The sequence below is a fragment of the Vanacampus margaritifer genome, chromosome 12 (genome assembly GCF_051991255.1).
Source record: "Vanacampus margaritifer isolate UIUO_Vmar chromosome 12, RoL_Vmar_1.0, whole genome shotgun sequence".
NCBI classification, from domain to species: Eukaryota; Metazoa; Chordata; class Actinopteri; order Syngnathiformes; family Syngnathidae; genus Vanacampus; species Vanacampus margaritifer.
In genome coordinates, this window is record NC_135443.1 from 14,338,439 (window position 1) to 14,358,548 (window position 20,110).

The 20,110-nt window shown below is 39.2% G+C and overlaps 1 long non-coding RNA gene across 1 annotated transcript in view; it reads right to left on the reverse strand.

The window, feature by feature from the left end:
• LOC144061430 (uncharacterized) overlaps positions 1–2,030 on the reverse strand; it is a 41,805-nt gene extending 39,775 nt beyond the window's left edge. The window contains exon 1 of the long non-coding RNA XR_013296181.1: positions 1,873–2,030. This is a non-coding gene — a long non-coding RNA (uncharacterized LOC144061430). The remainder of the gene's footprint in view (positions 1–1,872) is intronic.
• Positions 2,031–20,110: the final 18,080 nt, after the last annotated feature.

Sequence of the window (20,110 nt, forward strand, 5' to 3'; positions counted from 1 at the left end):
TTCATCTGAAGCACAGTGTTTGTCCTTCATGAAAATTCATCAGCGCCCCACTAGAGGCAAAGGCAACACCATAGGTGAACTAAGCTGAGATAAACACACTAATTGGGATGAAAATTGACGCCACTCATTACGGATGCCTGCCTTCAAAGGTGTGGAGACGCTCTGAAAAATGTTGAAAGGAGCTGCAGTGCCGCTTTGAACAAGGGAGAGAGAGAATGTGTCGATTCAAGTCCCGCAGCGCAGATCACATTTATTGTCTGACTGGAAAAAAAAAAAGCCCGTTTGTCTGCTACCGATGGCCCCACGTGACAAGACAAGAGAAAGAATTAGATAAACTAATTCCGTCCTTGGCCCTTTCCCTTTTGTTGCTCTAATTATCAACGCGATAATAATGTGCTGACTCGGGCGAAGTTTTACTACCATTGTTGTGGGAGCGCAGATAAGGCCAGTCATTCAGTATCGCTTGGCTTTATTTTCTTGTCTATAAAAATCATAATAACTTTCATTACAAATCAGCTATGTAGGCATTGGGAATCGTTAGGAAGATTATTCCGATGATTTCCCATCTGCTTTCAGAGAAAATCGTTTAGTGACGATGCACAAGAGTGACATCCGCACCTGCATCCACTTCCCTCCTGTTGTCAGTAACGAAACGTAGATTGGATCAGACTGCTTTAAGGAAAATAAGAAAACTCAGCTGAGGATGAAAGTAATGTGTGCGCAGCGGCCTTGTGGCAGGAAAATTATGAAGCTGTTTCGTGGGTTGAATGCAGGAAAATAAAGAAGAGCAGCCATGATTGCAGCATGGAGGAATGGACTTAATTTTGGTCCGTAAGGATTGTTCTTCTATTCTCGATCTTTCTTAAAAGGGAAGTCAAGCCAAAACTTTTCTTTGTAATATGTTCTATGCAGCCCCACTCGTCTAAACACAGCATTCTGATTAATATTGTGTTTGTGGAATACGAGTTAAGTAGCAAAATCCACCTGTTTTTTTTAATCTATCTCAGGGGAGCGGCCATTTTGCCACTTGCTGTCAACTGAAAATGACATCACAGTTGCTCAGGTATTGACCAATCACGACTCATCTTGCAAACGTCACATGACCAAACTTAAAAAAACAAGTGAGCTGTAATTGTAAACCTGAGCCGTAAGCAACTGTGTTGTCATTTTCAGTCGACAGTAAGTGGCAAAATGGCCGCCCCCTAAAATGGATAAAAATGGGTGGATTTTCCTCACCACAGTAATTTCCTAACACAGATATTTTTGTTTTTGTACATTTAGAATAAAAGTTCCATGCCCAAAGTAACAAAACATGGTTATCCGGTGCAATTCAGACATGCAGTTAGCGTGGCTGCTTTAGAGCGCCTCATTGTTAACCGCGGTTGTGCTTGCCAAAGAGAGAAAGCAGGAGAACAAGGTTTAAAAAAAATAAAAAATAAATTTAAAAAAATTAAATCCAACATGACAGACAACGGCTTCGTGCTGGCATGGCCGTTTTAGAGTGCCTCGTTGCAACGTGCAAAAGCCTTACAACAACCAGGTGGGATTCCACTGGAGGCATTAAGCGAGAAATATTTTCACAGTTCAAACATATAGGCATAGAATGTGTAGGTATGTTATCAGGAGAGAAAAAAAATGCAGCACAATTTTTTTAGGTTGTAGAAGTGGTACTGATTGACAATTGAACAGGGTGTGTTTATACATATATTTTCAAAAAATGTCGCCATTCAAATTTGGCAGCTTTGCTCGTATTTTTACAGGGCCTTTAACACTTTAAATTGCTGCATCAGAGCCCTGTAAGGGCATTGGCCTGTTATTAAAAAAAATCATTGACAATTACTTTTGAACAGGAAGGAAGGAACAGCATCCTACCTCTGAACGTGGTGTATTGCCGGGTTGACTTTTTCTCACTCATTCTGTACATTTGAAGAGCCACGTCACTGGAAGATGGGAAAATGCCAATTTTCCGCTAAAAGATAGCAATTCAACAAATACTTCAAACACACACTGACTTCAAATGTGATGTTATGACTGGCTTTGGGTCCTCTATGAGGCTATGGTTCTTTATTTTGTCACGGGTTCCTGCTGTCTTTCATCTCTAGCTCCTCTGTAACACGTCGCCAGAATGTCTCGTTTCCTCTGGTCCAAATTCTACTCCTTACGTCGTGGGCAAGGTAACCAAGGCCAGTAGTTTTTCAGTACAATTTCTTGTTCCTTGACAGTTTTTACGCATCCTCCCGAAGTTTCAGGTAATATTGCTCACAGTTAGAGCAAGAAAATTTTGAATGGAATTGCATTTTGCCTTTCAGCTAATCATTGATCGCAGCAAGGAAGACTACAGGCTGTCATCTGCCGCATGTTTTCTGTTCTTTTCTTATTGAGCAAAGCACCTACTGTCTAGGGACAGTGATAATGAATAAGTAGTGACTTAACAAGTCACGCTGGGGGAAGATCAGGTTTTCCTGGATTCCTGCAGATTTTCACTGCAGTCACTTAATGGCAAAGCACTTAAGCACAGTCACTTACGGGACAGAAACTAGCAGAACAGTCAGGAAGTAGCAAAGGTCACTTTGTAAAATGTTTCATGAAGTCCCGTTTTTTTAAAAGCCAGACGACGACACACAATCACTGCTGGTGAAGTTTTAGACTGTCAAGGGTTAACAACAATGCTAGCTATTTTCACAGCTTCATTAGCTCGCGTCACCTCACACACTATTGTTTTAATTGGATCACAATTTGCAGTTATAGTACACTAATATGCTATCCTGGCAGCTTTACTTTCTCGGCGTTTATGTTATGGTGTTGAAAGACATGCCAACAACATGATATACCACTTAAGCTAGCCATTAGCTTATCACCATTAGCTGCTCCTATTTTGGATCATTACGCTGCAGAAATCTTCCAATCTTAGTTTCAGTGAGAGCAACATAAATGTATGTGGAAAGTACTCATAAATGACTCCGTAGTGAGATCTCAGCGGTGACATGGTTGAACCGCATTGACTGCCATCAGGCTAAATTGCAGCGTATCGTGTTCAGTCTTCAGTGTCGGATAAGGCTCAGCGGTTCCGTCAATGCCGAAAACATTGCTCGAACAATCAAACAAAATGAGATTGCTGGAAGCGCATCAGCTTTTACTGTTGTGAAGATGCATTTGTTAGCTGACATCATCATGCAGAGAAACTAAATGCTAATAAATGTATCTGATCAACACCATCACAAGGATTTTGGTATTTGCTGTAATTCCAATTTGTAAGCTAGTCATTTGTAATTTCTGGAGAAATTTCGAGTAGTGAAGGCTGAAATGCTGAACGAAAAAAGTATTGAAACATGGAATGATTTGGAATGATGTTAATACCGAAAAAAATGGAATGATATTGAAAGATATGAGACTTTACACCGATCTGACCAGATGGATCAGGATTGATACAAAATCTGTGGCTGTAAAGTCTTAATTTGGGGTTAAGGTGGGGGGAACTTTATTAAGGGAAAATGTGAAAATTTTTGGTGAATCAGACTTTTGAACGTTTGAATTGAAAATGGGGACAATGTGAATCATCACGAATGAATAGGGATTTGTGTGTGTGCTATTGTAATGGTGAAAATGTTAAATTTTAGTCAGTAGTAATTTTTGCCGAGTTGAAAATCGTTTTCAAGGTGAAATGAATGAGCTGACGGTGTAAATGTGTAATGGTGAATGTGCCATTGGAATGAATGACTATCAACCTCTGGGGTAAACCCGGCCTCATTGGGAATGAATGAAGAATTTTGGGGTGAAGAATTTTGGAGAAAATGTCATTATTTGGAGTGACAAAAATTATGGAATGCCAGCCTTCACACAATTTTGTATAACGTTTAGTTAGCATGATGCCTTTGAGCAGTATATCGGAACTATATATATATATATATATATTCACCAGAATATATTATATTCAGAAAGTCCTTAATCCTGTAGAACTCGCAAATGTGGATATTGTCATGAAATTTACAATTTTAATTTGCTCATGCGAGCCAACAGTTGTAATTAACAAAACGAGTCTTGCAGCTACTGTATTCAAATGAGTCCTGGCGCAAGCGTCTGCATAAGTGATGAAGCCGACCACTCCGTACCAATTGTTGGCCGTCGTCACTCTGCAACGTTGCCAAGAACGATGCCACCAACTTAGTCAGAATATAGATGAAATTCAGCACTGATTCCTACGCGAGACATTTGCTGCCTTTTTAGTTCGATTGTTGACAGTGCCAGGAAGATTTACATCAACCTGATTATTTTCCACAACAAACCTGAGATCCCATCACAAGGAAACAGATAAGCTTGATTGCGTTTCAGCATCTTGGCTGTTAACACTGACTGTGAGCACCAAGCATCTGCAGTACTCCAGTGTGACTGAGAATTGTAGCCATAGCAACAGGCTGTATGGTAAATGAGGGCATTCTCAATCAGTTGAACGAGTTTTAAATTATTGCTTCTTTTTTTTTCAACATCTCAAGCCACTGTCAACTCTACTGCTTCTGGTCTGTTATTTTAAAAATAAGAAAATCAAAGTACTGCCATAAATACATCATTAAAGGAGAAACTGCACTGAAATCAAAAACTTAAATCAAACCTATGACAGCTTTTTAGTCTGGAAATCAACCCATTTTGTAGTTAATGTGACATATACTCAAATGTGGGCCTTTATGTTCATCCGTCACCTTTCACTTAACGGTTGGATCGTATGTGGCATGAACCATAAATACTGTACAATGCATAAGCGTATGTGTTATTCATTCAGACACGAGTGTCCTACTCCTTCCCGCCAGGAGTCATTATTTTTTGCTGCCAACTCCTACTGGTTATGATAATGTGTGAGATTTCCATAACAGAACAAGCATCAAGGTAAGCAGGAAAATCTCTCCAACACGGCATGCAATTTAAATGTGCCATTTGACGAGCAATCATTCATAGATGATGTGTGGATAGATCCGTTGATAGGCCGATGTAGGGTGAAGGACGTGCTAGGAACTGTATGGGCTGATTGTCAAGTCTTAATGCTTTCTGCTATTGACGTGTTGAGTCAATTCCTCATTAAGCTGAATAGCTTACACTTAAAACTGAATTTTCACGGGTGCCAAATCCGCTACCTTGGTGTTAGTTCATTTCTGCACATCAGCTTTAGTCACGTTGCAAAATGGGATTAATTTAGCGTTGTTGTCAAGTTGCCTGAGCCAAGCGGCAAGGTGTTGAAGGTTCAAGGATGATGATGATGATGATGATGGGGATGATTCCATTTATAAGCTTGCTTCTCACAGAATGTCACAGTTGTCCTCACAGCTCACAATACATTCCTATAACGTGCATATTTGCTGGAAATGATGTTATTCATTCATTCATGTAGAGAAGTGAAATACGAGTGAATAAACTCTGCAAACAAAGTTTGGAGCGGGTCAGAGGTGGACTGTTTGGACTGGAGCCTAGCCTGTTATTAATGGAAGAGGCCAGAGTGCCTGCAGTGGAGCCACCAGTTGCTTGTGACTCCGCTAAATTATTTATTTTCACAACTTACAAATTCCATAATTTGTCGCTCTTCCTGTCGGGAGCATGTCTCAGTCTCAGTCTCAAAGTAATACCAATGATTAAGCTCATGAAACTAAACTCACCCACAAAAATACTCGCCCACAAGGCGGTGCAAAGGGGGAGTGGGGTGGGAGCAGCAAAATGTTGATGTCATCAGCCGGGTAATATCGTTTTTTCCATCCAAATTCCTCGATACCGTCTTAAATGCTGCACCAAAACAAAAGGAGTTTCAATGGTAACACTTTATAACTAAGTTATAAACTAGTCAATAGATCATTAGTAAACTTATCTTAATTGACTATTTATTAATGATTTAAGTATTAACCGTTTTAAGGATTTATAATGATATCTATAGCTAGTTAATATACCATTAATAAACTGTTAGTTAATGAGTTATAAATGACTTGTTGACTATGTTGTTCCTGTTTCATTATTCCTCATCTAGAAGCTGTTAGTAAATGTGGAACAGTTGTAACTTTAGAATAACGTCCCAAAAACATGTATAAACTGACAATTTAAGGAGGCTTTAGTAAGTAATTTACTAATAGGTTGTTTATAACTCATCAACTAACAGGTTATTAATATAACTATTTATATGCATCATTATAAATCTTCCAAGTGTTAACACGTAACAGGTTATTAATAACTCTAACTCTTTTTCCGCCAAAAACATTCATTGACGTTAAGGACACGCCCACCGAGTACCGTCAATAACGTCAATTGATGTCAACTACTTTTTTTTCTCAATGGGCAGCGCAACGTCTTGTGCAGCTCTGGTTTGTGAATGGGGTGGAAAAATAAAAAACACCCACTAACTATGGCCAGCTGATGACAGTATTGTATCTCTTGTCAACGGGCTCCCGTGTATCAAATTACATGAAAACATGGCGGAGCTTAGGAAATAGAACGTTTTCAAGGATGAGGTGAAGCGTTTGTCGCATTAAATCGAATTCACACAGCGTGTCTAAACAAAAAAGTATTATTGTCAAAGTCACTGTTGTGCAGAAAATGTATCTTTTCACAAAAAGCTTGTTTTCTCCATATTTTTTTCTATTTTTGCTAATTACCAATTTTCAAATGGTGACTATTAAAGAACGGAATAATGTACTCTTTTTTTTCTAATGAAAGAATGGGATCCAATTTTTCATATGATATCCACCATGTTTATGTAGTCATAGCACACAATATTCAGTTTGCTTTGAAAGATGAGTGAAAATGCTCCAAATCGGCTAGCACTGTAGGGGTTGTCTTTTGGGATAACTTTTGGCAGTAAAAGAGTTTATAAACAGTTAACTAATGATCTATTAACTACTTATAACGGATATTTGTAAAGTGTTACCTTTTAATGTAGCCTGACCATTTTGAACGGAAATTCCAGCTTTCAAGCTTTCATTGTGGCTGGTCAGTGTGCGTTGTGTGCAGTTCCTTTCAGAAGCCAATTCAGAAGCTAACCGCCATGTTCCAGACTCTGCATCAGTTTGACCGGCTGCCAGCGTCACCGCCTCTCGGCTATGAACTTCACTCTCCGTCTTTTTATTCATCTGTTTCTCTGAGGTGCTACGTTAGCCTGCACCTGAGAGAGACGGGAGGAATTGGAGAACAGAGAGAAATCAATTATGGCCTTTGCTTCTGCCCAACACGAGCCAGGTCAGAGGAGATCCACTAAAGGAGGAATAAAGGGGATCTTCAAGCTTCCAAACTCGAACAGACAGTGCATGAAAGCCCAATGTCTTCATTTGAATGGGATGCCGGCTTTTATGGCTGTTCGTCCCATTGGGTATGACTTCGGACAATTGACAGAGGAATTATTTGGACTACATGGTTGCAGATGCCTGACGATGCTCAGAGCAAACAGCCAAACAATAAGCGATAACTTCTCCAGTGTAATATAATGCTCTGGCTTGACAGATGTTCTCATTGAGAAAGCAATTATCTTGAAGATGATTAAAAGTCACAGCATACTTCACTTTTGAGAAGTGGCACCATTGCCGTGCTGAAGATGAATAACTGCTATCATCCGTTTTGTAAATTATTAAGATGTTAACTTTTCTTTTGTGTGTGTGTGGACTCGATAAAAACCTTGCACTTGAGGAAACATAATCAAGAGAGTGACGTTCAGGAAAAAGACCTTTTACAATTCAAAAATCAATTCAGCTCAAATAAGACCTTGAAAATAGTTCTGATGGTGCAATGAATAACTTGAAATGAAGATAAATAGATTGTTTTTATTGGCACAGCCACCCTAGCTCGCATACAAGTTGTCTATTTAATTGTTTGAGATACTCCCATATCCAACTACATAACATTTAGCCTTTGCAACAAGAGGGAGTCAAACTCTAGACCTCCTATGCACTGAAATGTAAAGGGAGAACTTCTTTAATTGTATCTATTAGTATTATTACTATTATTATTAATACGATGGATGTTTATGTCTGGAACAGCCAGGGCAATGTTATGTTAGCACTAGCATCAGTGCTTACATTACCATTACAAGTTGTGTTGCTTTTGCTTGTAAAAACCTTGCAGGGAGCTGCTTAAATATTTATCCAAAACGTATTATAATAGCAGAACATACATTACCTCACAAAACGCCTTTGTGGGCAACGTCACTCTTCAATCATCAAGTTTTTACCGCAACAGCGACATTCAGCAACGCTGTCATTCACTTTCTCTCCGGCTAGTAACCATGTTGAATTTTTTTAAAAAGTCCCTTTTCTGACGTCACATCTGCTCTTCGCTCATTGGTTCAGTCCACTGTCTGTTAGCTCAGGTTTGCCCCGCCTCAGAAACGCGACTGATAGGGCGGCACTCTCCGGCAAAGCCACGACGAGTGAATCTGGATTTCCAGGCTAAGAATGTACAGCAATTTAGCATGCTCTCAAAATAACTCAATTTAGCTATTGATGTCTACGAAGAAATAACAAGAGTGAGTAAAAAAATTATCACATGACACCCCTAATTTTTAATAATCTTTTTTTTTATCATGAGTTAACTAGTAAAGTCATGCAAATAATAAAAAAATAAAAAATGTAATCACCTGACGCCCCTAATTTATAATAATATTTTTTTAATCATGAGTTAACGAGTGAAGTAATGCGATTAATTACAATTTAAAAAATTTATCACCTGACGCCCCAAATTTTTAATAATCTTTTCTTCTTAAAAAAAAAAAAAAAAAGATTTAAATAAGAAAAGATTATTAAAAATTAGGGGTGTCAAGCGATTAAAATTTGTCATCGTAATTAATCGCATGACTTCACTAGTTAACCCACGATTTTATATCTGTTCTAAATATCCCCCAAAAAATTCTAGGTTTTCATACTCTTATCAACAAAAGTGGGGAAAAAAATGTTTAACTAATAGAAATAGTTCAAATACATTTTTGACGTCTATAGCCGTCAACGGCAGTGAATGAGTTAAATATAAATTACAATGTGCTGCTTAACAAAATGTCCAAGTTCTATAATTGAATCAATCCCACATTCCTCCAACCCCTCTGTCCATGCAGCGAGGCCAATTTGAGGAGCAAGATTTAAATAGTCCAGTCCATTCACGGAGAATGAACCCAATTACAGACTGTTTATATTGCCAGGCTCCTTCGTCAAAACAGCATTTGAGACCACAACAAAGTGCAGCATCTGTTCTGCTATGTGCACACACACACAGAGGTGAAGTACGTCCCCAACCGCTGTTACCCAAAAGTATGCCCACCAACTTGGCTTGATTACGGACATGAGAAGGCCCCGATTGTCGCGTGCCGGAGCGTGACACTACTGGAGAGGAAGAGGATGGCAGAGCGGGGGGGGACGCCCAGCTGGCGGCTGCTTCTAATTGGGCTAAGCAGGTTTTCATGGCTCTAAAAAGAGAGAGGCCCACAAGCAAAGTAGCAGGGCAGAGCAGGCTGCAGAGAGGGTAAGGGAGGGCGGGGGTGGATTGGAAGGCCGGCAGGCGGCCTCCGGGCTGGTCACACTCCAGCAGTCCCAGCCTCTTTGGAACAACGCGGGGCAGAGAGAAGCAGCTGTCACCCCCCCTGACAGGAGCACACACTTGTCTTTGGGCTCATGGAAAACACCGAAACAGGCGCACAAGCAAAAAAAAAAAAAAAAGAAAAATCCACTTAAACAGCAACTACTTTAATCAAGGCGCTCGCAGAGGGAGAGCAAAATAAATATACGCAATGTAAAGGGGACAAAAGAAGCTGATTAAAAGAGCCAGCGGGTGTAAGTTCAATGCATTCTTCTGTCGGGATGTTTATTGTGCAGCAGTGGATATAATTAGAAGTGATTAAAACTGAGGTGAATTGACATAGGGGGGTCAGTGAATTCCCAGCACCAGCACCTACAATGAGTTTGCAAGATGGAGGTGAATGGATTACCTACACACACTAGAAGCATTAATGATCTGTTAGTAACTCCTGTCATTTTTTCCCTATAGCCTCAGCCTCACTTTGTTTGACCTCTTCTTATTTTTGTAAAGATATAATGGAGGATGAGCCTAAACACAAACGCTGACACGAACAATAAACGTACCAATAAGGATTATAGTACTGAAACCGAAGATATGTTTCCATGGAACATAAATTATTGGCGCTTCATTCACAGGGCTTTGTTTTTATTTATCCGTTCCCTTTACAACCAACCAGATGTCTGGAGGGCACGCCACAATCCTATTATGAAACAAGGAAAGGGAGAAGAGAACAGGAGGAAGCAAGCGTATGATCCATTAGCTCACTGCTGCCCCCTGCCGTCCAAATAGCAGTATGCTTTGTGGAATCATCACCTTTAAAGCTTTTAATGTTGACGCTGTCAGTCGAGCAAAAAATGTGGTTTCTTGTAGCCTGGGGTCTTAATTTTGTGTCTTAATGCATCAAAACACATCAGTAGCATTATGCATTGTCACAGTGGCTCTTGGACTTGGTGGCCTGTTGTTATCCCTTCAGGCTCATGCTAAGACACAAGCATGTTTTGAAGAATTATAAAAAACAATTTGAACAACTACAAAAATATCGCATCTGTATGATATAAATAGCATACGTATAACAGCTACAGTATAGTTTGGGAATCTTCATTATAGTTATTTTTGCTTTGAGTTTTGTTTTTAAATTTTGTTTAATTATTTTTCAGGGCAGCTTTTAGTTTTTTTTTTAAATATGCTTTGTTATTTTTTTTTATGTAAAGTACTTGTGTGCTATATTATTTATTCATATGAACCAAAAATAACACATTTCTTACCTAGCATAGCGTTTTGAGTTAAATGAAAAAGCAGGTGGCGAGCCATTAGAGCCAAAACTCAAACATGCAAAATCATCACCGAGGAGCGACGTTGCCGATACCAGATGCGATCGGGCTTCCAGATTGTATCCGGGTCGCCGAGGCTACCGATGACATCACACTACAGGATTGGCTGGAAATGATCCAGTTGATGTCAAGACATTGGAAAGAAGATATTAAAGATGTAATTTTGAGAAAATGTATGGACTGAAATTGTAAAAACTTAAACCTAAGAATATAAAAGCAGGTTACTTTAAGATTGAAGACGTAAAATAGATGAAAGCACCTTCGCGCTTGCCGATGACGTCAGTACAGCAGCGCTAACAAAATGCGCAGTCATGTGTTCGCTTTGGTTTGTTTTGTTTTTTGAGCTGTTCACAAATCACAATGCAGCACAGAAACAGTCATAATGATAAGGACACATTAGCAATCTAAACTGACAATATTTGTCACATATCAATAAATGTGTGTATTTATCATTTATTCAATCTATTATTCAATATATCTTGCTTTTACGTTCTTAGGTTTATTTATGTTTTTACAATTTCAGTCCATACATTTTGTTATATAAATTACATCTTTAATATCTTCTTTCCAATGTTTGATATCAACCGGATAATCTCCAGCCAATCCTCTTGCGTGACATCTGCGGTAGTCGAACCCGATAGGATCTGGCAACCCAATCACATCTGGTACCGACACCTGTTATCTTCATCTTGAGGTGCTTTTTCTATTGGCTGTTTCTAGATGACATCATACTTTTATGCAATACACTTTCAAATGTAATTCCGGTTAATGTTGCAAATAAATACTTAAAATTACAGTAAAATTCAACCCAAATGCCTTAGGTATGAACAAAAACAGACATTTTTGCAAGCAAGCTGAATTCTCGCGGTATTTGTTCACAAACATGAGAATGCATCTTGTACTGCTCCCGCCTATCCGTTCACAACCAACCTTTTTTAGGTCGGACCAATCAGGTGTTGATAAGGGCGGGCCCGGCAGCTGTGACGAAAGCAGGAAGCGCCGACGCAGGGGAAACAAACAAACCCAACATCGACGAATGGACGCCGCAATTAATTCTGTTTTGGCAGAATTACTCACCGTTCACCTTGTTGAATATTGAACAGCAAGAGGCGCTTCGTGCAGTTTTATCTTGTGAAGATGTTGATTTAGTTTTTTTCGAAGGCGAGACTGAAGTTAAAACAAATGTGCGCACAAGATGCCGCATTGTCCAATCAGCGCGAAGTATTGTACAAAATGTCCCGCCTTTCCCAAGCAAATCACCGTGGCGCAGCCCCAGATTGAAAATGTGAAGAACTCCCTTGAGTGAATCCCAATTATCAATATGGCTATTGCCAGGTTAATAATTATAGTTTTTAAAATGTACTTTCATTGAGTTTTTGTTTTTAAAAAGCATTTTCAATTTATTTTGTGAACAGAAACGTTTCTTCAATTTTAGTATTAGTTATTTTTGTTAGTTTTCGTTATCTAACATTGGTACAGTCAGTGTATGATGCTAGGTAGGTAAGCACGCCTGCTTGGCCCGTTGTGGAGTGAAGAGAGTGACCACAGGAGTCCCTCAAGGGAGCCGAGAGAGACAGTAAACGAAGCGTGAGAAAAATCGGATCACCTTGAATTTGCATAAACACTTTTCAAATAGCAACGCGGAGGGTGTGTGAGCCATCCGAGCCGGAAAATCTCCCAGCCGTGGACTAGTATTGGGTTCATCCAGGTCATTTAACACTTAAAGACAGTCTCCAGGGAACCTATTCATGTTGGACAAATTGTTTTGCCTTAACAGTGGCTCGGCTCTGCACGGGAGTGCTCGCCTGGTTCTGAGGAGTAATTTGCCGCCTGTAGTGAGGAAAACTTTGCACTGTGCCCCTTTCCTTCAGGAGCATCGGCTCTATTAAAATACTAAATGGCAGCAGAGGCAACATCAGAAGCAATTAGGTGGAAATACGCCCTCTCTGGGTTTAGGTCCCGGGGAATGGCTAAAGATATGGGGAGTAATGAGCAACTTCTCTTCCTCCTTATTTATGATTGAAGCAGATGTGGCATCTCCCAACAATCAGATGAAATATGGAGCATTTCCATGCAGGTTGACACGACCCGCATGGGAATGTGACATCTTTTCAAAAGTGCGCCGAGCTTTATGAGTTATGAAAGAAATTTTATAGAGGTTATAGAGGCAGCACATGGCATACAGGAAATAGCTTTGACGTAAAATAAGAACCCCCTCCGCTGAACGGCGCATCCCGGCGGGATTCTTGAGTATTTTGGACTCCCTCACATGACACGTGGGAGCCACTTCCTCTCGTCAAAAGCAGTCATTACTATTCCAACAGAAACAAACTGCGGCATGTTGTTGTATTTGTTGCTGACAGATTATGTATTTGCCATACAATTTATAGTACAGCGATGTCTCCTGTTAACACTTAACTCCCAAACTTTGATTAATAGCACCAATAGGATGCTGCGAGTCCAGACAAGGAGGGGTGGAGAAGACGCTGGCACTGCCTGCATCAGCAGTCTGATGCTGTCACCGCTCTCCACAACTTCCCATAAAAGTAAAATGCGGCAGGTTTGGGGAAGCAGCCCTGTCCTGTTTGTACAGGGATTGTCGTAAATAATGCGCTCGCCGGCCTCTTGAGGAGAGCTGTGGGAGAGCGCTCATCACCACCACAAACTTCATCTGCAGGTGCCAGTCACGCTTATGAAGCGCTGGGCTATATAAGCAGGATTTAACGGCAATACTTATTACTTTTAAATAGGGGGTTCTATTTGCTTTTAGGGATGCAACGATAATATCGTGATATCGCAATATTAATACTGCCACAATATCACTGTTATGTCACAATATTAAAAGCGGCACATCTGTTAAAGTCAGATTTATTTCAGTTTATGCCGTTTTTTGTGAAATGTAATTTTCATACAGTTTTGGCCGTTCTGTGTTTGAAATCCACATTAATCGTCAGATGAAGGGGACGGTAATATGCTTGTGAATTTAGTCGACGTGGAAGAATTCAATGTGTGCGTGCATTAGCAATATTAAACTCATTTGCTCCCAAAAATGTATAAATATGTTCTATTTTAAATGTTTTACGTGTCCCAAAGACGTATTTATATGTTTTTGTTTATGCTAGAGCATACAGAAGGCTTTGATGCAGCAGGTGGCAGCACAGTGAGATGAAGCAGGACCAAGTTGAAAACAAGACGATTTCCCCACAGTTCTAAACAGATTTGTGAATAATGATGAAACTTAGCTATATTCTAATGCTAATTGCTGCAAAACGGCAACAGATAGAAATATACTTTTTTCCTGGTGAAAGACTATTTTTTTCTATTTTTCTCTCATCTAAACAGTCTTAAAAGATTTGTTACTGTGGAAGAAACATTAAGCTTGCGAAAAGATTGCTCAAAAATTGTTGCCGGACTGCCTGTACTGCTCACAGCCCATCGGGGCCATACTACATTAGAGGGGCTCGAGTGATGATAAGCAGTGCTTATGAGCACAATGAACTAGTTTGCACCTATACTAGGCTACACTGTGCAAGTCAACCACACATGTAAAGGTAAGTGAATGGGTTTTTTTTGTAATCGTTTTATTAGACTATGACTAGGGATAGACCAATTATCAGCGCCAATATTTGGCATTTTCACAAATTTGAAGGCCAATGAAGCTGATATCTCACGGACGTAGCGAAATTTGGAGTTTTTACTTGTCTCAAAAAACATTCCAAACATATTCAGACAAAATTTTACGGTCTATGAAGATCTTTTGAAACATTTTAAGAAACCTGACGAAAACTCCAAATTAGCTACATTTGCATGCATTGTGAGATACAGGGAACTTTTTATCTATCTGTTTATTTAAATTTCCACTTCATAAAAAAAAAAAATGCAGACACTGGGAACTCTCTTAACTTAAAAATAATAATAATAAAAACAAATAGAATTAAGAAGTTATGTTAATTTTGCAACCAATTCAGGGCACCCCGCCTACTGCCCGAAGCCAGCTGGAATAGGCTCCAGCGCCCCCCACGACCCTTTTGAGGACAAGCTGTTAAAAAAAAAAAAATGGATGGATGGATATTGATTTTGGGTAACTTTAGCTTTAGGGAATTATTTACTTGCCTAGTTTTTAATTTAGCTTAACACATGCTGATGAGATTGGAAACCGCCTGAATTTTTTGTCAGAATTTGTAAATAAATCTAAAAAATACATATACGTTTAAAATTAAGTTTGTTTTTTTCTTCATTTTGACGTTACTATTTTCTCTTTTACTGCTAATGAATATTGGCTTGAAACATCGGTTATCGGTCTCGACTACTAATAGGTATTGGCCTTGAATAAACCATAGCAGTCTGTCACAAATAGACACTACATTTTCATTTGCTTAACTTTTTGCATATATAGTCAATACTTTTTGAGCATTTTTGTGAAGAAAAAGTGTTATTTTCAAACAGTAGTTTGAGCTACATTTCGCTCGCTACATTTATTGTTAATCTATTTATGATTGCAGAATCTATAGGGAGACTTGTACCAATCTGCCTCAGGCACCGTCACATGACCAGTTTCACCAATTCCAAGATAACTACTAGCGAGGTCTGACTTTGTCAGTCACATGACCGCACGTTGATTTACTAACATCCCAAATAGGGACCACTAAATTGTGTGTTTATAACAGATTGCTGAGGTGTAAAAGTGATCTATATTTAAAAGCGGGTTGTACGCTTCAGATAGCGTTGGAAGATTTTTACCATCACGTTTGAAATGGTTTCACGTGGCATGCGGCAATTGGACCCAAGCTCAGACAAGACAGAGAGAGATTGGAATCAGCTGCATTGGGAATAGGGAGACATGAAAAAGAGGCTGGATAGTGGGCCCGGAGGACCAGGGTTGAGAAACACTGGCCTAGACCACCGAAGAGCGACTAATACAGGACCATAGAAGCTGACAACATCATAAGGGAGACCGCAACTTCAAAATAAGAGTGACAAATGCATCATCATAAAAGCACATAGCGACTGTGACAACATAACACAAGAACTCTATGACCCAACCAAAAACACTGTTATAACAGATAAAAGAGGAAATGTTATTTGAAAATATTTGTATTTTAGGCTTTGCCTGTAGAAAAAATTTACTCACCAGTTATTAATCAAATTGGGTTTTCTTGCTCAACTCAAAATTATTAAAAGCTCATACTTGAGTACAAATTTGGGCTATTTTGTCTTTCTGCGGGTTTGTGAGATGCGGTGTGTTCAAACTTTATGTAGAAAATCGAATTACATATACATTTCGTAGGAACTGAACTTGATTGAAAAATGAATGCCATGTGTATAATTTTGCAACTTAATTTGTAATTCACCAGCTAACTGATGGAGACATTGCCACACATTAAAAAGCTTCTCACCTCAAAGAAAAGTATTGACAAGTTATGCCAAGTATCTATTGTTGCTTTTGTGATGCGTCGTGTCTAATTTTTTTTCATATCAGAAAAGGCATAATTCTTGAGAGGGTCAATAACAAGCACAACAGTAGTCTAAAAGTCGATAACATTCAAATGCAGAGCAGCTTTTCTTGTAAATAAAATGTGGTCATACCTGCAATGGTTGTTTTATTTCCAAAAGATTTCCCAATGCAGTTTGCATGGTCTAATTGCTACAACAGTACTTTTATACCCGAATGTAATGGATTTTTTTTTTAAGTTAATCTTAGATGAAAACAGAGGAGCAAAAACAGAATTATTTTGAGGACATCCATTTTCAAATCTCTGAGATCCATAAATTCTAAATTCAATCATTTCACTTGAACATCTGACGTGTCCCAAATCTAGCACTCTTTTACGCAGCAGCCAATTTAAGCATCCTGCTGTGCAGCCGCTTCATCTCTTCTCTCAAAGCCGTTTGCAATCGGTTGAATGTTTTTCCTGATTCCAATTTCTCAAACAACAAATGACAATAGAACTACAGGGGGGCATACATTGGAGAGCAGAGCAGGATTGTTTGCGTAATCAACACAGAGTGTGTACCTGCTAACTACCACAAAAACTAACCATGGGATGGGCTGAAAAGAGAGAGTCTTGCTTATGCACTTGGTGGAGGTGAATATTTACAGCTCCAGACACTAGCTAAAAGGAAGTCCGTTATAAAACCAACGTTGCACTTGAGTTATCCAAATCTGTCACATCCGTGGTGGTAAATGTCTCTTTGGCTTGTGCAGGGAAACATGAAGCCCAATAAGAAAATGGCAGTATAAACAAGTTCATCTTTTTATTGGACGGAAGCTCAAAGATGAAAGTGAAATCAAAGGACACCAGTAAGATATTTGGCTAAAATAAATGTCAAAAGAGGTACAAAGTTTCAAGCTCATTTTAAGGTGAACGGATGTGGAGGAGAGGGACATTATATACCTTTGCTAACTTGGCTAAACAGTCATGCTGAAACTGCAACAAACATTTACCACAACGTTTGAAACAAATACATTTGTGAGATAAAGAATTAAGATTCAGAGTACTTTACACTAAATTGTTAAGGTACAGGCTCTGAGTACAGCTATTGCTCATTTGCATTGAGAGAAGCCAGATGAGGTATCGTTTTGGATGTCTCATTGTAAAAAAATAATAGTGTCATCTATTATGTTTTCCCACATCAATAAGTTTTCAATTGTGAACTTTAATATGTTCAAAGATGAACTGAGGTAAGTTGATTAAGCAAAGGGTAAAATTTGAATATGTAAATTTGCTTTTTGTAACCACAAAATCATAACGTGCTACAAATAATACCTAAAAGTTACAATTGTTATGCATAGAATATTGTATGGCCTTTAGTGGAGGAAATCAATACTTTTAGAAACACCATCATCCTACAATTAAAAAAAAAATGCTATTGAGCAACCTTAAAGGATCTTTGTGCAGTTTGTCACTTTTTTTACTCGCGACTGCCACCTCTGGCCCAAAGCGTAACTGCAGCATCTGTGTCAGGCTCGTAGTACGTGCACGATCTTAACGCGACAGCCACAGTTGACAAACGAAGACATGACTTCAAATGGGATAAGAAAAGCTCCGCCCCTCCCCAAAGAAACTGTGGAGTGTGCAGGGTCCGCACACTCTACTATAAAAGGGAAGATAATAAAATAAAATAAAAAGCTGATCGGTGTAGTCAGAGTAAAACAGTCAGGGCTCTTCCACAGACTTGTCTTAACATGCAACCAAATACAGGAAAATAATCTCCATGCATGTTTATCCACCAAAGAGCTTAGTTTATATAAACTGCTTTAAGCTGCGCAGGGATGCCACAATTCAGAAGTTATTGGTGCTAATATAGCACTACATAATTCAACAGCATGACATCAAACAAAAAGCCACATGCATAAAACACAACAGGGGAGCTTCATGAGAGAGCAACCAGTATAGTCAGGGTACCAGATTATGCAGCCCACTCGTGGAGATTCACTGCGGCAATAAAAGTGACAGCGGCACGGTGATTTAACAATCCACAGCGAGGATAAACCAGCACATCGTCTTGTCAGAACATAGACCACATTGGTAGGGCTTGTCGGAGAGTCGACTTGTTGGCTACTACTTCAATGATGTCACATTTAGAGTCATCAGTGGAGCAAAAAATCACGGGAAAACTAGCTGTAGTCCAAATATTTAAATGAACCCATTTCTAAACAAGCAAATGGCTTTAGGAGAGTTTTCAACTCCTCTGCTGAAAAACGAAATCATTAAATCGCTTTGGCCACGGCAGGCAGGCAGAAAGATTAAGATTGGCTCAAAAAGATTTATCTCATCAACAGCTAAGCAGTGAGAGAACCGTCTGGGTCACGTTCACATGCTTCCAAAGTAGATGGTAAACAAATGATCCTATTACGGGCTGTCAATGATGGCATGTCTTCGGACCAGAGAACCCACAGTCACAAGGTGTGATTAGAAAGTCGGTGCCCACCAGTGGATAGGAGCTGGATCGGCGGTCTGTGCAAAAGCAAACGCTTCCTTTTCACCAGTGGGAGCCCAGCAAGAAGTCGCAACGACTCCCTAACACACAAACCCGTCGATGAACTCCACTTGAATATCGGATTAGTAATGTCTGATTTAAAGTAGAAAAGAGTCAGTCCTTGATCTTAAATAGAAAACTAAGTGAGGAAAAGTTGTTGTTTTTTTAGCACCTTTTTGTATCAATCTTGTACTGGCTGGCTGTAAAAGGCCGTCATGAAAGACAGGTTTATATATAGAGTGCTCAACATAAAAGTTAAAATGGCGTAAATGCAATTAAAAGGAGAATGAAAGGCGCTCAAAGTATTTGCAGACCAAAAACTAAGAGTAACGTCTTCAGCTCTGATTTAAAAGAGCGTCATGGTGACCTACATGCAGCTCATAATGTAACTAAACGCCACTATGAATCAGTCACTAGTTAAAGCGTGAATACTGAGTTTACTAGTGTTTGACACACTAGTCTGCTCTATCAACAGACCATCTGGATGCTTATAAAAAATAAATAAAATAGAATTTAAAAAAGGCCGCTGTCAGAAAAATGCTTTTCATGTTTTTATATACAGTAGATGTACAAATCTGACGCATCTTTGATGCTGGAGCAAACGAGGGTTTATTGCACTACATTGCCTAAACTGGATTGGGCCCGTCAAGGGAGAGACTATTTGCCTCTGACCATAGACAATTGTGAATAAGAAAAGAGTTATTTGCCACAGTTCCACACAAAAGTACCTTTACTGATTACTTCATTTTAAAAGTAACTTCGGTATATTGGCGTTAGCGCATGAATGTTTGTTTTATCCAGCAGATGGACTCTGGCTCACTGAGGCACATTTTTTGAAATATGTAAATTAGATTTGCTGTGCTTGATGAATGGGGCAGGCACACCAAATAGCCAGCTTTGTATTCAACGCCATTAAAGTAAAATTTCCATCACGTCTCTTTAAAGCATTTGGGAACTGTTTTTAACCAATTTACTCCCAGCCATTTTCACAGAAGCAATCCCCTTCACTCCCGGCTGTTTTATTGGATTTTGACTGATTTTGCAAGACCCACGGAATATTGTATTCTATTGCTCTAAAAACATGGAACCTACCTAAAGAAAGTTTAAAGAGTCTTCTTTCATTAGAAAAAAGGTATATTTCTATCCGTTTCCATTTTGCAGCCATTAGCATTAGAATATAGCAAAGTTTCATCATTATTCACAAATCTTTTTAGAATTGTGAGTTATTGAGGTTTTTTTTTTTTCAACATGACCCTGGTTGATCGCCTTTGCTCTGG